This window comes from Diorhabda carinulata, chromosome 5 (genome assembly GCF_026250575.1).
Source record: "Diorhabda carinulata isolate Delta chromosome 5, icDioCari1.1, whole genome shotgun sequence".
In the NCBI taxonomy this organism is placed as follows: Eukaryota; Metazoa; Arthropoda; class Insecta; order Coleoptera; family Chrysomelidae; genus Diorhabda; species Diorhabda carinulata.
The window spans coordinates 3,039,814-3,062,424 of NC_079464.1; the positions used below are offsets into that span (position 1 = coordinate 3,039,814).

The 22,611-nt window shown below is 32.8% G+C and overlaps 1 protein-coding gene across 3 annotated transcripts in view; it reads right to left on the reverse strand.

Annotated features, from left to right (window-relative positions):
• LOC130894225 (furin-like protease 2) overlaps positions 1 to 21,085 on the reverse strand; it is a 217,984-nt gene extending 196,899 nt beyond the window's left edge. The window contains exons 1-2 of one of the 3 annotated variants that reach the window (XM_057800876.1): positions 20,988 to 21,061; positions 20,780 to 20,816 (exon numbers count right to left, since the gene is read on the reverse strand). The gene's annotated coding sequence lies outside the window, so the exon portion shown is untranslated. Of the gene's footprint in view, positions 1 to 20,779 lie in introns of all 3 variants that reach the window. The other 2 variants (XM_057800875.1, XM_057800873.1) reach the window with 2 other exon arrangements.
• Between the last annotated feature and the right edge of the window lie 1,526 nt (positions 21,086 to 22,611).

Sequence of the window (22,611 nt, forward strand, 5' to 3'; positions counted from 1 at the left end):
TATCTACCAACTTGAGTGATAAATTAGCCGATTTCCATTTGCGATGTTGTCGGTTTTAATAAAAAATCATTTTAATAACTGATTCCGCATTCAACCTTAAATGAAACGAATCACGTGACTTGGAACACTAATCAGGTGACGCCAATAATAAGTATCATTACGAACTCGTCCACTCATATAAACCGTGAAGCAGGTACTGTTCTATTTTTAAATAGAATCTAAAATTTGGCGAATGCATCGGTTATTCGTTGAAATTGTAGATGTAAAGTATTTTACTGTGACCATTTTTTTCATAGTGACAATTTCTAAAAAGACTTTTTTGTTTTGTTCCGGTAAATTAGAGATTTCCGGTAAATCGAATATTATGGAAAGTGAAATAATGTAAATAATTTGAATAAATTAGATAAGTGTGAGTTTCGGTGAATAGTTTAGTGTAAGTGTTAGTAATCCCATTATAACGAACTGAACGAAAGGCTGACGAATCAGATGAAGAACTTCTCGTGATGACCAGAAACGACACCAAAATGGTGGTAGGTCTTCTGCTTAGTGAAATACCACCTTACGATTAATGAGATACAGGGTGAGGCAATTCAATGTGATTGTTTGAATTTACACGGAGAAACGCGTGCTGTTGCGAGTTTTATAAAACGCGGCAACGTCGCTTTGTCCCTAAGGGAATCGTTGGTTATTTTCTGGTAAGTTTGCGTTTCGATATTGAAAATATAATAGAATAGAAATCTCGCTTACTACCTTCTCGTAAACATGTTTTTCCGTTGGAGAAAGACTCTATAGATTCCAGAATGGGATATAAATATCCCGACGAGGTATTGATCTTTTTGACTCTAAATTTTCAGAATTATCGATGAAACAATCAGGTGCTTCAATAGAAAACGTTCAAATTTCCCAATTTTCTCGAATTTTTTGAAAACAGACAGCTATAATCGACAACCGATTTCTCTCTCTATCTCTGCACGTGGCCCTGACAGAGGAAAGCTTTTCTTCTGCAGTGCAGTGATTTTTACGAAGGGTGTATCCGCCTATAATGACGCGAGGGATATAAAAAAAAACAATGACGATGGAATATTTTAATATTTCATCCTTTTCTCCCCTATTCGTGAAATAATTCGGTTACATTGATTTCCCGAAACCAACAAAATGATTTTGTGAAATACTCGATAGCGTCAAGATCGTTTTTAATTGAAATCTCCTAATTATTCGTCACCCGGATTTTAAATCGGAGTTTCGAAACTCGAACTTCCGACCGGTTTTATTTGTATTTAATTAATTCAAATTACATCATAAATATGGAAACAGTATAAAATAAATCGAAATTCACCAACTTGATATGCATTTTCAACTTTTAAAACAAAAATAGTTCCAGAAGTAACTCGCCTGACTTGGAGATGGCGGTAGGAGTTTCTTATTTAAGGTAAGCATCTGTTGGGTAATTGGACATTTCGAAATGGAAAGTCAAGGCTTGCAAGAAATTAGACAAGAAGGGAAGATGTCGAAGAAACAGTTACAGTACTATTGACACAGAAAAAAGAGTAAATTGGAATATAGGCCTTCAGATAGACTCGTCATGCCTCATTTGACGTCACCAAAGTCCGATGTCCTTTGGCTTGAACCCTTTAATGTCGTTATGCAGATTATTTGCCCAGGTTTTTAAGCCGCAGGGCACTAGACACTAGATATAAATATTATTTCAATAAGAAACCATTTAAAACATTATATGTTTTCGCGATCCTATTGACTGCGCCAGTTACAATTCGTTCGTTTATTGCTAAAAACGGAACTATCACCGCTCGTTGAAGAAAACACTTCACGAGATCCAAATGCACCCAGGTGTTTAAATAGCAGGGCACTTGTTAATGAGACACAGTTAGTTATATAGGAAATAACATGTATACGTTGAATCGTCGGCGTCAAAATTATATATTATTTCAGTAAGAAATCATTCAAAACAACATATGTTTTCGCGATCCTATTGACTGCGCCAGTTACAATTCGTTCGTTTATTGCTAAAAACGGAATTATCACCGCTCGTTGAAGAAAACACTTCACGAGATCCAAATGCACCCAGGTGTTAAAATAGCAGGGCACTTGTTAATGAGACACAGTTAGTTATATAGGAAATAACATGTGTACGTTGAATCGTCGGCGTCAAAATTATATATTATTTCAGTAAGAAATCATTCAAAACAACATATGTTTTCGCGATCCTATTGACTGCGCCAGTTACAATTCGTTCGTTTATTGCTAAAAACGGAACTATCACCGCTCGTTGAAGAAAACACTTCACGAGATCCAAATGCACCCAGGTGTTAAAATAGCAGGGCACTTGTTAATGAGACACAGTTAGTTATATAGGAAATAACATGTGTACGTTGAATCGTCGGCGTCAAAATTATATATTATTTCAGTAAGAAATCATTCAAAACAACATATGTTTTCGCGATCCTATTGACTGCGCCAGTTACAATTCGTTCGTTTATTGCTAAAAACGGAACTATCACCGCTCGTTGAAGAAAACACTTCACGAGATCCAAATGCACCCAGGTGTTAAAATAGCAGGGCACTTGTTAATGAGACACAGTTAGTTATATAGGAAATAACATGTGTACGTTGAATCGTCGGCGTCAAAATTATATATTATTTCAGTAAGAAATCATTCAAAACAACATATGTTTTCGCGATCCTATTGACTGCGCCAGTTACAATTCGTTCGTTTATTGCTAAAAACGGAATTATCACCGCTCGTTGAAGAAAACACTTCACGAGATCCAAATGCACCCAGGTGTTAAAATAGCAGGGCACTTGTTAATGAGACACAGTTAGTTATATAGGAAATAACATGTGTACGTTGAATCGTCGGCGTCAAAATTATATATTATTTCAGTAAGAAATCATTCAAAACAACATATGTTTTCGCGATCCTATTGACTGCGCCAGTTACAATTCGTTCGTTTATTGCTAAAAACAGAACTATCACCGCTCGTTGAAGAAAACACTTCACGAGATCCAAATGCACCCAGGTGTTTAAATAGCAGGGCACTTGTTAATGAGACACAGTTAGTTATATAGGAAATAACATGTATACGTTGAATCGTCGGCGTCAAAATTATATATTATTTCAGTAAGAAATCATTCAAAACAACATATGTTTTCGCGATCCTATTGACTGCGCCAGTTACAATTCGTTCGTTTATTGCTAAAAACGGAATTATCACCGCTCGTTGAAGAAAACACTTCACGAGATCCAAATGCACCCAGGTGTTAAAATAGCAGGGCACTTGTTAATGAGACACAGTTAGTTATATAGGAAATAACATGTGTACGTTGAATCGTCGGCGTCAAAATTATATATTATTTCAGTAAGAAATCATTCAAAACAACATATGTTTTCGCGATCCTATTGACTGCGCCAGTTACAATTCGTTCGTTTATTGCTAAAAACGGAACTATCACCGCTCGTTGAAGAAAACACTTCACGAGATCCAAATGCACCCAGGTGTTTAAATAGCAGGGCACTTGTTAATGAGACACAGTTAGTTATATAGGAAATAACATGTGTGCGTTGAATCGTCGGCGTCAAAATTATATATTATTTCAGTAAGAAATCATTCAAAACAACATATGTTTTCGCGATCCTATTGACTGCGCCAGTTACAATTCGTTCGTTTATTGCTAAAAACGGAATTACCACCGCTCGTTGAAGAAAACACTTCACGAGATCCAAATGCACCCAGGTGTTAAAATAGCAGGGCACTTGTTAATGAGACACAGTTAGTTATATAGGAAATAACATGTGTACGTTGAATCGTCGGCGTCAAAATTATATATTATTTCAGTAAGAAATCATTCAAAACAACATATGTTTTCGCGATCCTATTGACTGCGCCAGTTACAATTCGTTCGTTTATTGCTAAAAACAGAACTATCACCGCTCGTTGAAGAAAACACTTCACGAGATCCAAATGCACCCAGGTGTTTAAATAGCAGGGCACTTGTTAATGAGACACAGTTAGTTATATAGGAAATAACATGTATACGTTGAATCGTCGGCGTCAAAATTATATATTATTTCAGTAAGAAATCATTCAAAACAACATATGTTTTCGCGATCCTATTGACTGCGCCAGTTACAATTCGTTCGTTTATTGCTAAAAACAGAACTATCACCGCTCGTTGAAGAAAACACTTCACGAGATCCAAATGCACCCAGGTGTTAAAATAGCAGGGCACTTGTTAATGAGACACAGTTAGTTATATAGGAAATAACATGTATACGTTGAATCGTCGGCGTCAAAATTATATATTATTTCAGTAAGAAATCATTCAAAACAACATATGTTTTCGCGATCCTATTGACTGCGCCAGTTACAATTCGTTCGTTTATTGCTAAAAACAGAACTATCACCGCTCGTTGAAGAAAACACTTCACGAGATCCAAATGCACCCAGGTGTTTAAATAGCAGGGCACTTGTTAATGAGACACAGTTAGTTATATAGGAAATAACATGTATACGTTGAATCGTCGGCGTCAAAATTATATATTATTTCAGTAAGAAATCATTCAAAACAACATATGTTTTCGCGATCCTATTGACTGCGCCAGTTACAATTCGTTCGTTTATTGCTAAAAACAGAACTATCACCGCTCGTTGAAGAAAACACTTCACGAGATCCAAATGCACCCAGGTGTTTAAATAGCAGGGCACTTGTTAATGAGACACAGTTAGTTATATAGGAAATAACATGTATACGTTGAATCGTCGGCGTCAAAATTATATATTATTTCAGTAAGAAATCATTCAAAACAACATATGTTTTCGCGATCCTATTGACTGCGCCAGTTACAATTCGTTCGTTTATTGCTAAAAACGGAATTATCACCGCTCGTTGAAGAAAACACTTCACGAGATCCAAATGCACCCAGGTGTTAAAATAGCAGGGCACTTGTTAATGAGACACAGTTAGTTATATAGGAAATAACATGTGTACGTTGAATCGTCGGCGTCAAAATTATATATTATTTCAGTAAGAAATCATTCAAAACAACATATGTTTTCGCGATCCTATTGACTGCGCCAGTTACAATTCGTTCGTTTATTGCTAAAAACGGAACTATCACCGCTCGTTGAAGAAAACACTTCACGAGATCCAAATGCACCCAGGTGTTAAAATAGCAGGGCACTTGTTAATGAGACACAGTTAGTTATATAGGAAATAACATGTGTACGTTGAATCGTCGGCGTCAAAATTATATATTATTTCAGTAAGAAATCATTCAAAACAACATATGTTTTCGCGATCCTATTGACTGCGCCAGTTACAATTCGTTCGTTTATTGCTAAAAACGGAACTATCACCGCTCGTTGAAGAAAACACTTCACGAGATCCAAATGCACCCAGGTGTTAAAATAGCAGGGCACTTGTTAATGAGACACAGTTAGTTATATAGGAAATAACATGTGTACGTTGAATCGTCGGCGTCAAAATTATATATTATTTCAGTAAGAAATCATTCAAAACAACATATGTTTTCGCGATCCTATTGACTGCGCCAGTTACAATTCGTTCGTTTATTGCTAAAAACGGAACTATCACCGCTCGTTGAAGAAAACACTTCACGAGATCCAAATGCACCCAGGTGTTTAAATAGCAGGGCACTTGTTAATGAGACACAGTTAGTTATATAGGAAATAACATGTGTGCGTTGAATCGTCGGCGTCAAAATTATATATTATTTCAGTAAGAAATCATTCAAAACAACATATGTTTTCGCGATCCTATTGACTGCGCCAGTTACAATTCGTTCGTTTATTGCTAAAAACGGAATTATCACCGCTCGTTGAAGAAAACACTTCACGAGATCCAAATGCACCCAGGTGTTAAAATAGCAGGGCACTTGTTAATGAGACACAGTTAGTTATATAGGAAATAACATGTGTACGTTGAATCGTCGGCGTCAAAATTATATATTATTTCAGTAAGAAATCATTCAAAACAACATATGTTTTCGCGATCCTATTGACTGCGCCAGTTACAATTCGTTCGTTTATTGCTAAAAACAGAACTATCACCGCTCGTTGAAGAAAACACTTCACGAGATCCAAATGCACCCAGGTGTTAAAATAGCAGGGCACTTGTTAATGAGACACAGTTAGTTATATAGGAAATAACATGTGTACGTTGAATCGTCGGCGTCAAAATTATATATTATTTCAGTAAGAAATCATTCAAAACAACATATGTTTTCGCGATCCTATTGACTGCGCCAGTTACAATTCGTTCGTTTATTGCTAAAAACGGAACTATCACCGCTCGTTGAAGAAAACACTTCACGAGATCCAAATGCACCCAGGTGTTTAAATAGCAGGGCACTTGTTAATGAGACACAGTTAGTTATATAGGAAATAACATGTATACGTTGAATCGTCGGCGTCAAAATTATATATTATTTCAGTAAGAAATCATTCAAAACAACATATGTTTTCGCGATCCTATTGACTGCGCCAGTTACAATTCGTTCGTTTCTAGCGTAAAGTACTTCAGCGCATAACTTTTGGTGGTATAGCTTTCGAGATATTAGCGAGGGCACTAATGATCTACCCTCGTATACAACTTATATTTTATTAAAATTAACTCGTGTTGATAAGATAATTTTTTTGTAGTTATTAATTTAAATATTAAATAAAATTAAATTAATAAAGAGTCATTTACAAAGTGAACGTTTTAATGAAATTAGACAACAACCCTCTAGGGGGTCGAAGAAGCATCCGCCCTTACTAGCGCGATTAAAAACTTCGTTTTAATTAAAAAAAAGGACTGAATACCCAATTTGTTTAGGGTGGTGTTCGCTATTTTTTATTCATATCCTTACATTAAGTGATTTCAATTAATGGTTTTCTTTTCATTTGATTTTTCGAAATAACGAAGACATTTGAATAAAAATTTTCATTTTACGTTTTTTTTCAATTGTAAATTTACTTCTCATTATCTGAAATTTTTTTGTAAAAATAAAACGTCGTCTCTCTAGCTTGGTAATTACATTTCAAAATTAAAGGCAGCGGTTTCTCGTTAACAACGTTGCCAAATCATTAAAAAAGTATGATAACTAAGCAAATATGTAAAGTATTATATTTATTTGTGAATTTTTTTTTTTTTTTCGGATGCGAAACGTAAAATTTGTTCAGTCGATCAATTCGACTGTTGAGAAACAAACGAAATTCTAGTTCTTTGAAGTCGAATTCCTATTTATATAAGCATTTCGTTGGCGCTATTTCTTCAAAGGGTGCTTTTGTACCAAAGGATAGTAAATATAGATCTAGGTGGAAAAACAAGTCGATTGTATCGTGAAAATTTAAAAATACACCACTTAATCATCGTACAGGGTGTACGAATTTTACAACACATTAAAAAATGTTTGTAAAAAAAAATTGCGTGTTGTACAATTGATTTTTTTAATGAAAACCTCGTAGATTTAATCGAAATCGTATTTTTTTGAAGGTTTTAATATATTCACCCCGTAGTTTTACTTATATTTTCAAAATTAGAGTTCATGGAACGTAACCAATATATAAGAAAATGTTTATCTGTAATCGATATTCGTTGGTTGAATTTATACATAAAACTAATGTCATGAACTGTATCCTGTATTATATATTTATAGTATTGTATACAAAAAAAATTGTTGTTATATAGAAAAAAAAATTTATCGAACGATTTCAGAGAACCGGCGTATTCGTTTAGATTCTTCACGGTCTACTTCGTGGACGAATTCTTAACAGTATTATTCTTAATAACATTTTATATTTCCTTTATGCAATATCTACGTAAATCGCTCTCCATGTTCATATAAAAACAATGGGAAAACTAAAATTCGAGAAAAGGTGCATTCGCTAAGCTTTAGAGTCCTCCGACATAACCTGCTTCACGGTCCATGTCGTGGGCGAGTTCTTAACATTACGTTTTACGATATTTCCTTTACACAACATCTGCGTAATTTAGAAACTGTGTTTAAATTAAATTTAACTGACTGTATGTTCTTTTGACAGTTGAAATTATAAATGAAAAAAAGGGCGTTCAATTTTCTTGGAGAACATCAAACAAAGTGCCTCTCATTAAATCGAATAAATTATTTACACACAACACAATGAAACTAGTACAAACCAAGAAACAAATTGGACATTATTCAACTCCCTTTTTTTTCTAATTAAAGCGAGAGATTTTAAATTTAATGACCAAGGTTCTGTCTTTGTTTCTTTCTCTGTCTGTTCTCGAAAAGGGTTATTGTTTAATTTTACTCCTTTTAAATTATGTATAACTTCACGCTTGTAAAAATAAACAGTGGCATAATTATTTCTGTTTGTTCAACAAATAATAAAAATTGAAAGAAAGAACTTCGAGACTCACTTTGATAATTGGATGCTCTTTCTTTTTATCATTATAATAATTTTTCAGACTAATGGATATCAAAAGGACACTAATTTCTATATGAAATACTACAATACATTACAAACATTGCTAGTATAATTTTTTTTAGTAGCGCTTTCCAATTTTGGCGATATCATAATGGAAACGCTCTCCATGTTCATATAAACACGTATGGAAAACCAAAATTAAAAAGTTTCCAAGAAAAAGCGCATTCGTTAAGCTTTAGAATCGTCCGTCATAACCGGCTTCGCGGTCCATGTCGTGGACGAGATCTTAATAGTATGTTTCTTGATAACATTTTCGCCATTTGCTTTATTGTAGAATATCTACGTAATTGGAAAATTATTTTTAACGTGAATTAACACCCGAATGAACTGGCGGTTGATCTACTGAACAATATCCAGGTAAAAATTTGGATTAAACCATGCAAAATCACTTGATTTAGTCCTTAGATTTGAATAAATGTTGAAATAAATTTGAGTAAATTTCAAGCTAGATAAGAACATTGTGATGTTTTAAATTGTTCCGTCATAACCGACTTCACGGTCCATGTCGTGGACGAGTTCTTAACAGTATTATTCTCAATAACATTTTATGATATTTCCTTTATACAACATCTACGTGATTGGAAAACTGTTTTTAACTTAAATTCAATACCCGAATCAACTGGAGGTCGATCTACTGGACAATATCCAGGGAAAAATTTGGATTAAACAGTGTAAAAGCACTTGATTTAGTCCATGGATTTGAGTGAATGTTAAAAAAATTACGAGTAAATGTCAAGCTAGATAAGAATATTGTAATGTTCTTATCTAGCTTCACGGTTCATGTCGTGGACGAGTTCTTAGCAGTATTATTCTCAATAACATTTTGTGATATTTTCTTAAAGCAACATCCACGTAATTTAGTGGATTATTGTTCAGTATTGGCCGATATATCATCACAAATTAGGCAAGGGATAGATTGACCTGTTCAGACGAATAATCACTAAAAATTATGAGCACAATATCATCAGAGCGAGCATCAGAGAAAACAATACGTGAATTTACTACTCTAATCCATGAGATATATCCACAACGATCCAGGATATCCAGAGCATGCAGAAATAACTGTTGTTGGATGATTGCGATTACGAAAATTTACAACTTCGATTCCACTGTTGTAAACATGGAAAGTTTTTACGAACGCGTTTACATTCGAAATGAAAATTTTATTACTAACTGGCGGCGTGAATATTTTTGTCTTGTACAACATCATTAATAATTTCCTAGTAATTGGAATAAATTTTGTAGTTTCCCTCAACACTCTACGATTTCCGGTTAGACGGCTATTTATTTAAAATTTGGCAACATGGTATATACTTACAACTCTTAAGGCCAGAACACACCTATCGGGTATCTCTCAGATCCGGCTGCGATCATACAATCGGACTAGTGACTGAAATTAAGTCTTGAACGATTTTTTCCTCGACAACAACGAGGAAATTTCGAAGTTACTGAATTTTTTGAGCATTCAGAAACTGACCGACGAGAGTGGTGATTGTGTATGACGAATGTGACCAGGGTGACTAGGGATAAAATGGAAAACTGTCGAAAAGTACACCGATAAGAAAGAACATTGTGTACTAGGGTGGTTTTAGATAAAAATGTTTTTTCCGGTGTTTTTTCATGAAAAAGAAGCTTTTTAGGGGTTGTCGTAAAAATTTCATTTCCAACCATCGCCCTAGAGTGTACCACTTAATTTGTAATATCAACAGCGAAATATTTTAATTCAAGAAGAGAAAGTTACGTGCAAAAATTATTTCGAAAAAATATTTTGTAAAAAATAGCCTGGAATGTCATAAAGTTGTTTGTAAACTCATATTTTTTGAAAACCGCGGGTTTTTTTCAAATCTTACAAAATATTCCACTCTGTATAATTAAATTTACGCGTCCTTTTCGGTATACCGCTTAGTCAGATTTTATTTTTGCCTGTAGAAAAAAATAAGGGATATTCTTAGATTGCAAGAAGTTGCACAGGAACTTTTTTCCCCAATCTAATATCCGGTAGGTATATTTGATTCAGTTGCCGCCCTATAAGAACCTTTTCCCATCTGTTATTCATCCCCCCACAGGCGGAACGTTTGAATCGAATCTGGACAAACATACTGATCAAAACGTGCATTCGAATTTGAAAAAAAGATTGCATTTTAAATCAATTACACATTAAATTCTAAATATTAAAAAGAATATTCGTGAAGTCTGGATTTATCATACAGTGTTCAGTCCAAAAAGATCGATTTTTTAATCGAATCGCAATTTGATCAATCGATCCATAAATAATAATAATATAATAAATTGTTTGGTCCGAGGAATCTATTCCATATCTGTCATGTTTAATTCAGCCATTTTGTTTAACATGCAGCATTGAGGTTAGGTGAGCATGAAACATACTACGTTGCCACGTTGTGTGCTATTTCATAGATTATCTTGAATTTACGAAAAGTATCATCGAAATCTTTATTTTAAACTTATAATAATAATAAATCATCAATATTAGATTGGAACATTTGGACAAAACCAAATTTGACGGAAATCTCATAAATATGCATTAAACAATTCACGCATCCCTTTTCTCCTCCCACTTGACACAAACTCTCCATTATTTTCTTAAAAGGATTTTTCCCACTCAATGAATTTTTTATTATATGCGTTTTTCCTTTGCCCAAATATATTCTGATGAATCCAAATTTATAGCAGCTCTCGTGTACGAGGGTTGCAACTTAGGTTTCGAGATATAATGTGAATATGTCAAATTCGACATTGACATAATAAAATTTGACATTTTTAATGGTAGACGTAATCGGAATTAGGAACATTCATTTGAAAGTCGTCGAATTGATTGTTTATCCACCGTACAGTCCTCATTTGGCACCCAATGATTTCTTTTTATTCCCGCAGATCAAAAATAGATTGCGAGGTCGACGTTTTTATACAATTGAATGCGTTCAAATCATATGTATTGAAGGTAAAAATCATGCAAAACTGTATTTTCTGGAGAATATTTTGAAAAACAATAAACGCACCTCTAAAACTTCAGTAACAGCCCCCGTAGCAACTAAATTTCATTTACTTCTTAATACAGTATAATTCTCACCGTTATTTACAATCTAATCTTGTATACAGGGTGTCCCCGACGAATTAAAACTATGTATCTGTTTATGGCAAAATAATAATAGTAAAATTACTGTAACTTTGTTATATTGTATGGAACACCCTGTATATTAATATATTTTTTGGAAATCTAAGTAAAATTTTTGTATACTTTTGTCTAAAAACTTTTTTTAGAAAATGCATACTTTTTGAGTTATTAATTTTTTTGTAAAAAATTTGACCGTTGCAGACCCTTATAAATTATTTTTTTACGAAGTTGTTTTAAGCAAGGTCAGACGTATTTGAATCTATGTTGAAAAATTTTTCATTTCATACAGGGTGTGTATAAAAAGTGTTTAAATTTTTACTTCATAAATAGCAAAATTCTTAATTTTTTTTAAATGGGTTTTTTCTATTTTAATGAATTCAGGGTTAAAAAATAAGTCAAATTCATACTTTCCTATAACTAAACCTTACAGTTATCCAGATATTAAATGTTTTCTTTAAATTTTTGAAATGCAGGTGTGGTGTAATTTTATGAAGTTAAATTTTGAACACTTTTTATACACACCCTGTATAAAATTTAAAATCTCTCAACATAGATTCATATACGTCTGATCTTGCTGAAAACAATTGAACAGAAACCATTTTCATATCTTTGAAGATATTTTCAAAAAAAAAATAATTTATAAGGGTCTGTAAGGGTAAAATTTTTTACAAAGAAATTAATAACTCAAGAAGTATACATTATTCAAAAAAAGTTTTGAGACAAAAGTATACTAGATTTCAAAAATGTATTAATATACAGGGTGTTCCATTTAAAATAACAAAGTTATAGTCGACTTCCGATAGAACCGGAAGTCGGCCATCTTTGAAAATATTTTAGTTAAAAAAATCGTATCCGAAAACTCAATCTTAGAAATTTTCATGATTTTACATTTACATTTTGCCATATATACAGATAGTTTTAACTCGTCGTTGCACACCCAGTATGTATGTATCATTTTTTGAACTCTATTATCCTTACGTGTTTATCTATGATACCGCTATTCATTTATCTACAGCCGGCAACAATGGTGGATTCTTTTCCTCAATTTAAAGTACCTCATTTTTAGGTTATATTTTGAAACGGAATGAATACAAAATATTTGCATTGCAAAACAACAATACGTTTCACATCAAATATATTTTCTTGAACGCAAACCGACCCGCATTCGTTATCTTTTGAAAACAATCACTTTGACAACGCTACGAGTATATGACACGAACTTTGTTCATTTCTTGATAGTCGCCTTTATGTATTGAGATAACTGACAGTTGCACATAGAAAGTGAAGGTCAACTGCAATGAAAGAAATATACAGATAATTATATCCGAATTACCCTGTAGTAGAGTAAATGAAAGTATGTGACCGAATTTAATCGAAGCACAGATACGAAACGTCGAGAAATTTGAGTTTGTGGTTTAGTCTAGTTTGAAGTCATTCGAATGTGTAGCGGCGTTCACAGCGTTGACCGAAATACTACGAGTAATATATAGTCTGTATTTTCCGAGACACAAACCTCGAGAAAACGTGAGCAACAGCTTAAATTATGTACTGTATTGCAACAATGGAGATGAAGATATTTTATTCTTATATATAGACGGGAAATATTTCTTTTTATATACAGACATCGGAATGTTTAGTATTTGACATTTGACCGCACTGTTTTCGATATTGATAATCGATTTAACGAATTATATATGATTTTTACTTACGTCAAAATCCGTCTAATCCGAATAATAACGAAATGAATTTCGTATAACTTCGCGTGTTAAGAATATTTGTTAATTTGAGAAGGAAGAAAATTAATTATATAAATACCTTTGATATAACATAAAATGTTTCGGATATTTAGAATTTTTTTAAGTACGTTAAGGTAATAAATGATTGCGTCATTAATGAACCCACATTTTAACATCATCAATTAAAGACGACAACGAATATTCAGCCTCATCCTTTATCTTGAAGGATGTAGGGTCAGAAAATTCTAGCACCTTTCTAAAATCAACGAACCGTAAATCTCGTAATAAATTGAAATAATTCATCTTATCTTGTTTGTAGTGTCATAAAAACTTCGTTAGTCATACAGCTTTTTTCGAAATAAAGTTAGAGAAATCCGTCGACAAATTGAGGCGAAAACCGTTCAAAAAACACTAAAAAAAATTGTGTAAATTCTAAAATATTATAGCGGAAGATCGATAAACAAAGCAGTGCCGTACTCGTAGTATTGTTATAAATCAGTTATAATAAACAAAAGTTACGTTTTTTATATAAAAATTGTAATTGTCTTGTGAGAAAACGTAAAATTATGAAATTTCAAATAAAAATGATGAAAACTATAAAGATATTACAAAAATCAAAATTTAAATTTACACTTTAACCAGCGAGGTGAATTCAGTGGAAATTTACTAATAATTAAAGATAATTAAAAAAAACTGGCAACGTAGGAATAAATTATAGTGATCCTAATTGATATTTCATACTAATTTTAAGGTTATATCACCACTATACAAATGTCAAAATATTAATAATTTATATATAAAAAAATCATGTAAATTTTGTTTTTTTTTTCATATAATCAGCTCAAAGATGAATAATTAATTTTTTATTTTAATGATATAGAGAAATATTACGTAAAATAAAGTTTTCACTATTTATCAAAAAAAAAAAAGATCTAGAAACTCTAAGTTAATTTAAATATATTTCCCGAAAGATCCACCCTATATTACAGACAATCGATGAAAGTTTTTCTGTTTGAAGTGCAATTCTAACAAATAAATTTAATTCAATTCGTTCTCGATAGTGGAATTCCTTCTGTTCTTTGCAGAAGAAGAATTACTACTATATATCATCTGACCCATTCCTAAACGATGACCGAGCACTAAATAGGCAAAAAACACCGAGAATCCCCGCGCGCACTAAATCACGACAAAGATGATTTGTTCAAACGTGAACTTTCATTCACAGCTACGCCATTATAAAAATCCGCAAATGGACGTTGACAGGTAAGTGTCCAGAAGCGGATTTGATAGTTTCTTGTTTCCCTATATAAATATAATTTAATATCAGCATTTATAAATAATTTAGCGTTACAAAGTCTCTGAAATTCACATTAAAAAACATTTATTTGATGCAACACATTTATACTTTATAGTATTTAATACATTTGATATTCTTTATCGTCGGCCATTTTTCAAGATGGATGTTCGTTCTTAATTATTATTGTTAGGTACGTCATCTCTACTGAACCCAATTAATTATTATGGATATAGTAGAAACTTATAGTAGATAGTAGGAAACTATGAAAATATTCATTTCGGAATGTCAATATAGAGGTGGGAGTGTACCGTAACTAATTCAAATGTAACAGTTTCTAAATTCTAGTTTAAAAAAACTAGCACGTCGAACTTAAAATTTTTTTTTCAATTAATTTTAAGATAATAATGATCTCGATAGAAATACGGAACATGCTTATTTTCCAAAAAAAAATTTTTACTTTTTAGTATATATAAATATATTTCTACAAATTGTAGTTATTAGTATCGTAAATCTCCAACAGAGAGCAGACGGTTATGAAATTTGTTGTGATGTAAAGAGAAAATTTCACAAAAAATTCAACTCTGAACTGAATAAGCAATCGCGCTAGATGTCGCTAATGTAGTAAGAACCCTGCGGAACACCCCGTATAATTTAATTTGGCATGAAATAAGTTTTTTGTGTTGAGATAAAATTAAAACGGCATTGGCAACGTATCATTCGTTTTTAACTGCAAATCCAAAAGGTTAATTAGTCCGGTATAACAGGGAACTGTATTTTGTTTAGAGTAAAAACTAGAGATGGGAATCTGTGGGTTTTAAACTAACGGTTTTTGATACCACTGAAATAAATAATATTGCAACTAATTTTGATTATCGTAATATACAATTATGATATTATATACAACCTTGAATATGAAATAACGGAAATCTATCATTAGAACGATAGGTGTTGATTAATTAACATTAAGGTTACTTATTACTTTCTATCGGTTTACGGTGACTAAATTTCCAAATTATAACCGCAAATTCGCGACTGTAACCGATATTATTTTATTACAATCAAATTTATAATATAAAAAGTGGGTCACGTCATGTGACCTTGCTTTATACTATGTTTAATTGATCTTTTGGTTATTGTACGTGTCGGAAAAAAAGTTCTTTTGCTTATAAATTCCTTTTAACTCATTCAAAACAACGTTCAGGCTGGAAAAATCATTTTTCCCTTCTGTATGTTCATATTAGTCGGTTTAAGCTTCGAATGGTTCTCTCGAGACACATTTTTCACACTTTTCCAGGGACATGTTTCATGTCCGTCGAGTTCTGACTATTTCATGATTTTTGAGTTGCTAACAGGAAGAATCCTCCATTTGTGCTTTTCCACCAGGACGTCACGAATTAATCTCGTTTCTTTTAAAATTACATTAAAAAAAAACGATATTTCCGTGGATTTTTGAGTATAAGAGAATGAAATAATCATATATGAGAATTGACGTTTTATTATTTTTTTTTAAAACAATTCTACTTACAATTTAGGAAACTGTTACATTTGAACCGGCAACGGTGCAATCCCATCTCTACACATATCATTGACATTTCGAAATATTTTTACTTTTCATCCGGATTCGTCGGTCGCTGATTCAAATCGCGTACATGTACTTAGAAATAAATTACTTCAACACAAGTTCTAATTTCGTAGCTTTAAAGGCCTATAACTCAGAAATGGTCGTATGAACATTATTTTCACGTCATCAAGTCCGGAACACCTTGTATACAAAAAACTACTCAATACGCGCCAACATTTGAAACAGACTCGAGATTGGCAGGAGATCTAATGAGAATAATTTTTATTAGATTTGGCAACATCTAGACGCCATTGTAGACTGAAAGTGTGATCTAACTTTTTAAGTCCGATTCGTAATTAAAAAAAAAAAAATGCAGCTGGCAATATCATTATTTACTCTAGAAATTTATAGATCAGATAAAGACCCCTTTTAGTCGTAATTACGTCTACAAATTAACCTATGAACTTAGATGTGTGTTCGTTTGATGCACGCCACATGCCGCCTTACATAAATCGCTTAAAACGTCGTAGCGTGTTGCCAGTTGTTCATTTTCGATTACTTGGTATCAAAACACAAACGTCGAACGCTTTTCATTTCATTTCGTAATAATATTTGAGGTTAACTTATCTCTTCTAAGACACTAAAGAATTTTAGTTTTGTTTTTTAGGTTAATTAAGATTGTAACATGGATTTTTCTTGAAACTAATATACGTATATCTATATTTAAGTCGCATTTTTACAAGGACAATTGAGGTCATGTTATGGTTAATTTCGTGAACTTCTTCCTGTTGTGGCAGATAATCACGATCGCCGTTATCGGAATTTATGTTTTCACAAGATGAAACACATACTGAATTGAAGGCGGACGTTCTATTTTATTGTTGTCAATTTTTTTTTAAATTACGCGCCCAAATAGAGGTGGCCTTGCTCATCACTCAAAGAGGTTTGCACCCATTTCTATTGACGAGGCTTTTCTGAAGACGACGACGACAGTTTCTATATCTACATACATTAGACGGACGGAAAACTGAACAAAGTAATAGGATTTATTTTTAATTTTTTGTTTCGTACAATTTTCACAATAACTTTAATAATAATCAAAATACAATTAGAATACATTAATGTATTTAAATGTTCTTGATTTTAGGTCTCTTATGTTTTAACATTTGTTTTTTCAAACGTTTTTAGAAGGAAGATAAAATTTGACGTTTCGACTTTTGTTTAAGACTAAGTCAAAATATTAAAACAGAAAAGACCTAAAATCAAGAACATTTAGATGCATTAATACATCAAAAGATCTAAGAAATAAGAGAGAGAGAGAGAGATTCGTGGGGAAGGAAGGAAGGAAAAGGAGGATTTTTTGGGGGAATTTAGGTATGTTTGATTCGGCCCTGATATAGGAATTTTTTTCCTCTGCAGGGCTGTCTGTCTAAGAAATTCGAATACATTTATATACAAAGTTAATTTTCTTCACCTTCTAATTGGTTGGAATACGCCAATATATACGGGGAATGGAACGCAAACAGATAGAATCTGTCATAACGTTATAGTAGAAGAAGAATGTATCTTTCTCTTTTTTTTTATACGTCTATAATGTATATATATATATACATTATACAGGGTGCGGCAGCATAACTTCCTTTTTTAAAAAGTTCGCCATTTAGTCGGTAGATGTCGTAACGGAGTGCTAGTGGTCTCGTTCGAGAGGGGGGACTATAAAGTTTTGTCCCGGCACAGTTCAGTCGCCATCATGCGTTGGAACAGTGAGGAGCGTGCGTTTGCCGTTGAGGTTTACTTTTCGAGCGGATGTTCTGTGATCGCAACCCAGCGCGCCTTTCGGAATCGCTTTAATTTAGCCCCCTTGGCCCCTGTCCCGGACCGGAAATCAATTGTTCCGTGGGTCACTACGTTCAGACAAACTGCAAGTGTGACAAGACGAAGAACTGGAGTCCCTCGGCCCATTAGATCACCGGAGAACATTGAGTTAGTTAGAACTTCAGTGTTGCGATCACCACGGCGTTCTGCGCGCAAACATGCGTCTGCCCTTGGACTTTCCGATCGTTCTGTGAGGAGAATACTTCATGATGATCTTCATTTTCATCCATACAAGATGGCAATTGTGCAGGAACTTTCTGAACGTGACTTCAATTCTCGGATGAACGCGTGTGAGGTTTTTCTGGAAGTCGTTCCTGAGGACGCTATTGTTTTTTTTAGTGATGAAGCCCATTTTCATTTGTGTGGATCCGTAAACAAACAAAACATGCGCTACTGGGCTGATACCAATCCTCGACAATTGCATCAACGGCCTTTGCATTCACCTAAAGTCACAGTGTGGTGTGCAATTTACTCACGTGGAATTATTGGTCCCTGGTTCTTTGAGGAAAATGAAGTCACAGTGACAGTGAATTCGCACCGGTATGTAAACATGTTACAGGAATTTTTTTTCCCACGGCTAGATGAGTTGGACTTAGGGGACACTTGGTTCCAACAAGACGGAGCAACGGCACACACTTCAAGAACATCGATGGCTGTTTTGAGGGAACACTTCCCAGAGCGCCTTATCTCAATTAGGGGCGATTTGGAGTGGCCAGCCCGCTCTCCCGATTTGACCCCTTGTGATTATTTCCTATGGGGTTTTTTGAAATCCCGTGTGTATGTGAACCGTCCAAGGACCCTACAAGATTTGAAGACGACCATCCAGGAAGAAATTGCCAACATAACGCCTGCTATGCTGGCAAGAGTCATGACAAACGCCAGAAATCGGTTTACTCAGTGTATGGAGAATGGGGGACGTCACCTAACTGATTTGATCTTCAAAACTCAGTAAAACAAAACTTTATGTATGTGCCTGTATTATAAAAAACGAATAAAAATTTTCTGATTCATACAATAAGTTTTATTAACTTTTGAAAAAAGGAAGTTATGCTGCCGCACCCTGTATATATACAAAAGACGGACGGAGATCTGAACAGAAGAATAGAAATAAATTAATTTAGTAAGTTTTGCAAATCCGCGCGAATACAGCAGTTGGCAACAGCTAGTTGAATCTATAAATTTACTATGTGTAATATACTAGGTCGAGGTACGAACCGAACCGGAACGGTTCCGTCGAATTCTACCGTTTAAAATCAACGGCGTCATACAAAAATTACCAACGTTGCCAAACTTTTATATAAGTACGATGAGAATACTAGTTCTTTTATACAAAATTAGATACTTATTTTTTTTTTTTTACGTAACTCTAATAATCGTTTCGAGGTTATATATATTTACTTAACCGGAATCCACATTTACGCAAGACAATGATGGTAACCATTATTGTTTCTTAAGAGCTTGTTTGGTCTGCGGACTTAAATAGATTCAAGGACATCGATAATTGATAGACAGCGTTGAATTGAAAAATTACAAAGTATCTTTGTTAACTATTAAGTATACAAGGTGAGTTTCGATTATTTATTCGAAACAATCGACAGTAACATTGTTATGAATATGTCAAATCTAACAATGACGTTTGACATTTTTAATGGTGAACGTGTTGTCATACGAGTGGTATTCGAGTTGTTTACAGTCAAAACATCGAATTGATGGGATGAAGTCCTTTTTTGACGCCCAATAACTTTTTCATGTTTTAGTTGATCAAAAATAAATTGCAACGTCAATGGAAAATATTTTGAAAAACAATAAACCGTATCTAATCTCGAAACTTCCGTAGCAACCTTCGTATATAGTTGAACTTTACACGATGTTTTATTTTGAATAAAATGAATTTTCTTTCCTACAATTTCCACTTTTCACAAGTTTTGAGGGCCGATTTTCTTTAGATATAGTAAATCTTAGAATTTAGTCAATTTATACTATAAGAATACGTTTATGATCGACTCAAATCACCGCTACAATTTGAGTGGATTTGAATTAATAGTTAAATGAGGCTCTAAAAATGTTATAAAACGATATGGGTTGAAGAAATGATTGTTAATTAAAATTTACTTTCTTGATACAGTCATTAAAAATCACCTGGTATTTACGTAAGCCAAGAAACATAAAACATTTGTTCATTCAAGTGATTTTAGATTATTCCGACAATGATTTCTCTTTTTGTTTTTTTAAATATTATAAATAATTCAATTATTATTCAATAAATAGTTATATTAATTTGAAATGTTGTAAAAATTGTGGTTATGTACCTTATTAAAAAGCAATTTAGACTTTAAACAATCAAAATTAAGATAATAGTGAATGAAATGATTAATAGACTTACAACTATATAAAAACTGTAACAGTTGTTGCCATATTTTATTAAATATTAACGATGGTAATTCGGTTTATATAGTTATCCCGCCAAAAAAGTTCAACGACTCATTTTAATATCGTTTAAATGAAAAAACTGGTTATTTAAGGTAACGAAATAAATTTAGATACAACTCTGTATCAAAATAAAAATAAACTTATAATGAAATTGAATTTTAACAAGAAACGAAAGTATGTCAAAGTCCATTTTACACATAACCTAACAACGAATATTTTAATTAATAAATATGCAATGAAATATGAAATTAATTCACTCACCGATATAGCGAAATTCAAGTTCAGCAAAATCCACTTTCTACAAGATATATCATATATATTATTTATATCTCACTTTCAGCTTTCATACACTTCTAACACATTAAAAACACAAAACTACATAGATATTTATGGGACACTAACATGAAAACATCATATTCGGATTTAGTTTTAGATGTTAATAGGAATAAAAAGTTTTGGGAAAACTTACGAAAACATCGCCACTGGAAAATTGATAAGAGCCCGCGAAATTCACTTCGTTCCACGAAAATCAACTGCGAACTGACAGAAACGAATGCTAATCAAACTAGAAGAGGAGTTGGTGGCTAAAAGCAATACCAGATGGCGGTACCGGCTCAAGACTGATCAATAAACTCGTAACGGAGTGATACGTAACTGAGAGCAGAATTAAGAGACGTAAATTACGTCACAACGATTCCTATTAAATAATTAATTAATATTTTATATAGAATTATATTATGAAATATATCGGAGAGTTATAAAAGAAAAAACATAGTTTGTAAAATTATTATATGATTGATATATATAGGGTATTATCAAAAATATATAAATATTTTAGTTCAAAATAACGTCAATTTACAGGATTGGACTTAGAGTGTATTATTTATAAAACTTGAATTAAGTTGTTGAATGAAGTAAGGACTATATAGTTATATTTTTTTCTCCATAAAGTTATATACGTAGATATATTAGTAAAAGTAGATTCAAATTGTGATATAAAGAATATATCGTCCAGTATAATAATCGTGTTACCTCTCAAATAAGTGACAGCAAATTATACCCTGACAGATGCTCGCTTGCCGAACACGTTTTCTATGAAGGTCATTCTATAAATTGTAAATATAAATTTAAGATTTAACTACGCGTATTTTTTAGAAAAATTAACATATATTGCTAAAAATTATCAATGTATTAAAAAAAATTGATTTAAACGTTAGTATGCATATTTAAAAAAAATCTACCAAAATTCGATGTTTTTAACGATAAAACTGACATAACGTTGAATTGGACAGATTTCAAATTCATAAAAATAATTTAGTAGCAACGAAAATCAATATATTTATTTATGATTTATTTTCATTTTTGAAGTTCTTTGCACGTAAGTAATTTAAAATTTTATTGAAAATTTTCTCCACAATTCTCATTCAATTAATGTATTCTGCCGTTCTTCAAAGGAGGAAACAACTACTTTCCTGGCTAATGCCTCAACAAATATTGAAGAGCGTAATATCAATCGAGCTTTATGTCGATATTAACATCCCCAATAGCTCCCAACTTTCGACGTTACTACGTCTCATCAGAGTGGTGAAGCAGCTTTCGATTGGACATGAGACTTGTCACAATTTGAAATTGTGACGGGTATATAGCCGCACGCCATAAAACGGCTCTGGTCGTAATATAGTGGAAACTATTTAAAATTGTGAGTAGTTTCATTTGTTATTGTTGAATTAGTTATTTCAAATGTTTTTAAAAGAAGTTAGTCGTATCTAAGTAGAAGTTTCTATCATGTTCTAGAAGTTTTTCCATTTATAATTTACGCCGTTTACACATTATTTAAGATAATTCGGGACCGAAAAAACATATTTTTGTTATTTTAATGTTAATCTAATTTACTTTTGCAAAACTTCTTCTAGTAATACCGGTTCTAATTGAATCACTTGGAATATTTATATTTTGTAGTGCTGATCAAAAGCTCTTCCAAACAACATCAAATTTATGGAAATTGGTTAAGCAGAACCGGACTTATAGACATTTGTTTTTTATAACAAATTTCCCATTCTCCCCCACATTTTATTTAAAGAGATAGACTAAAA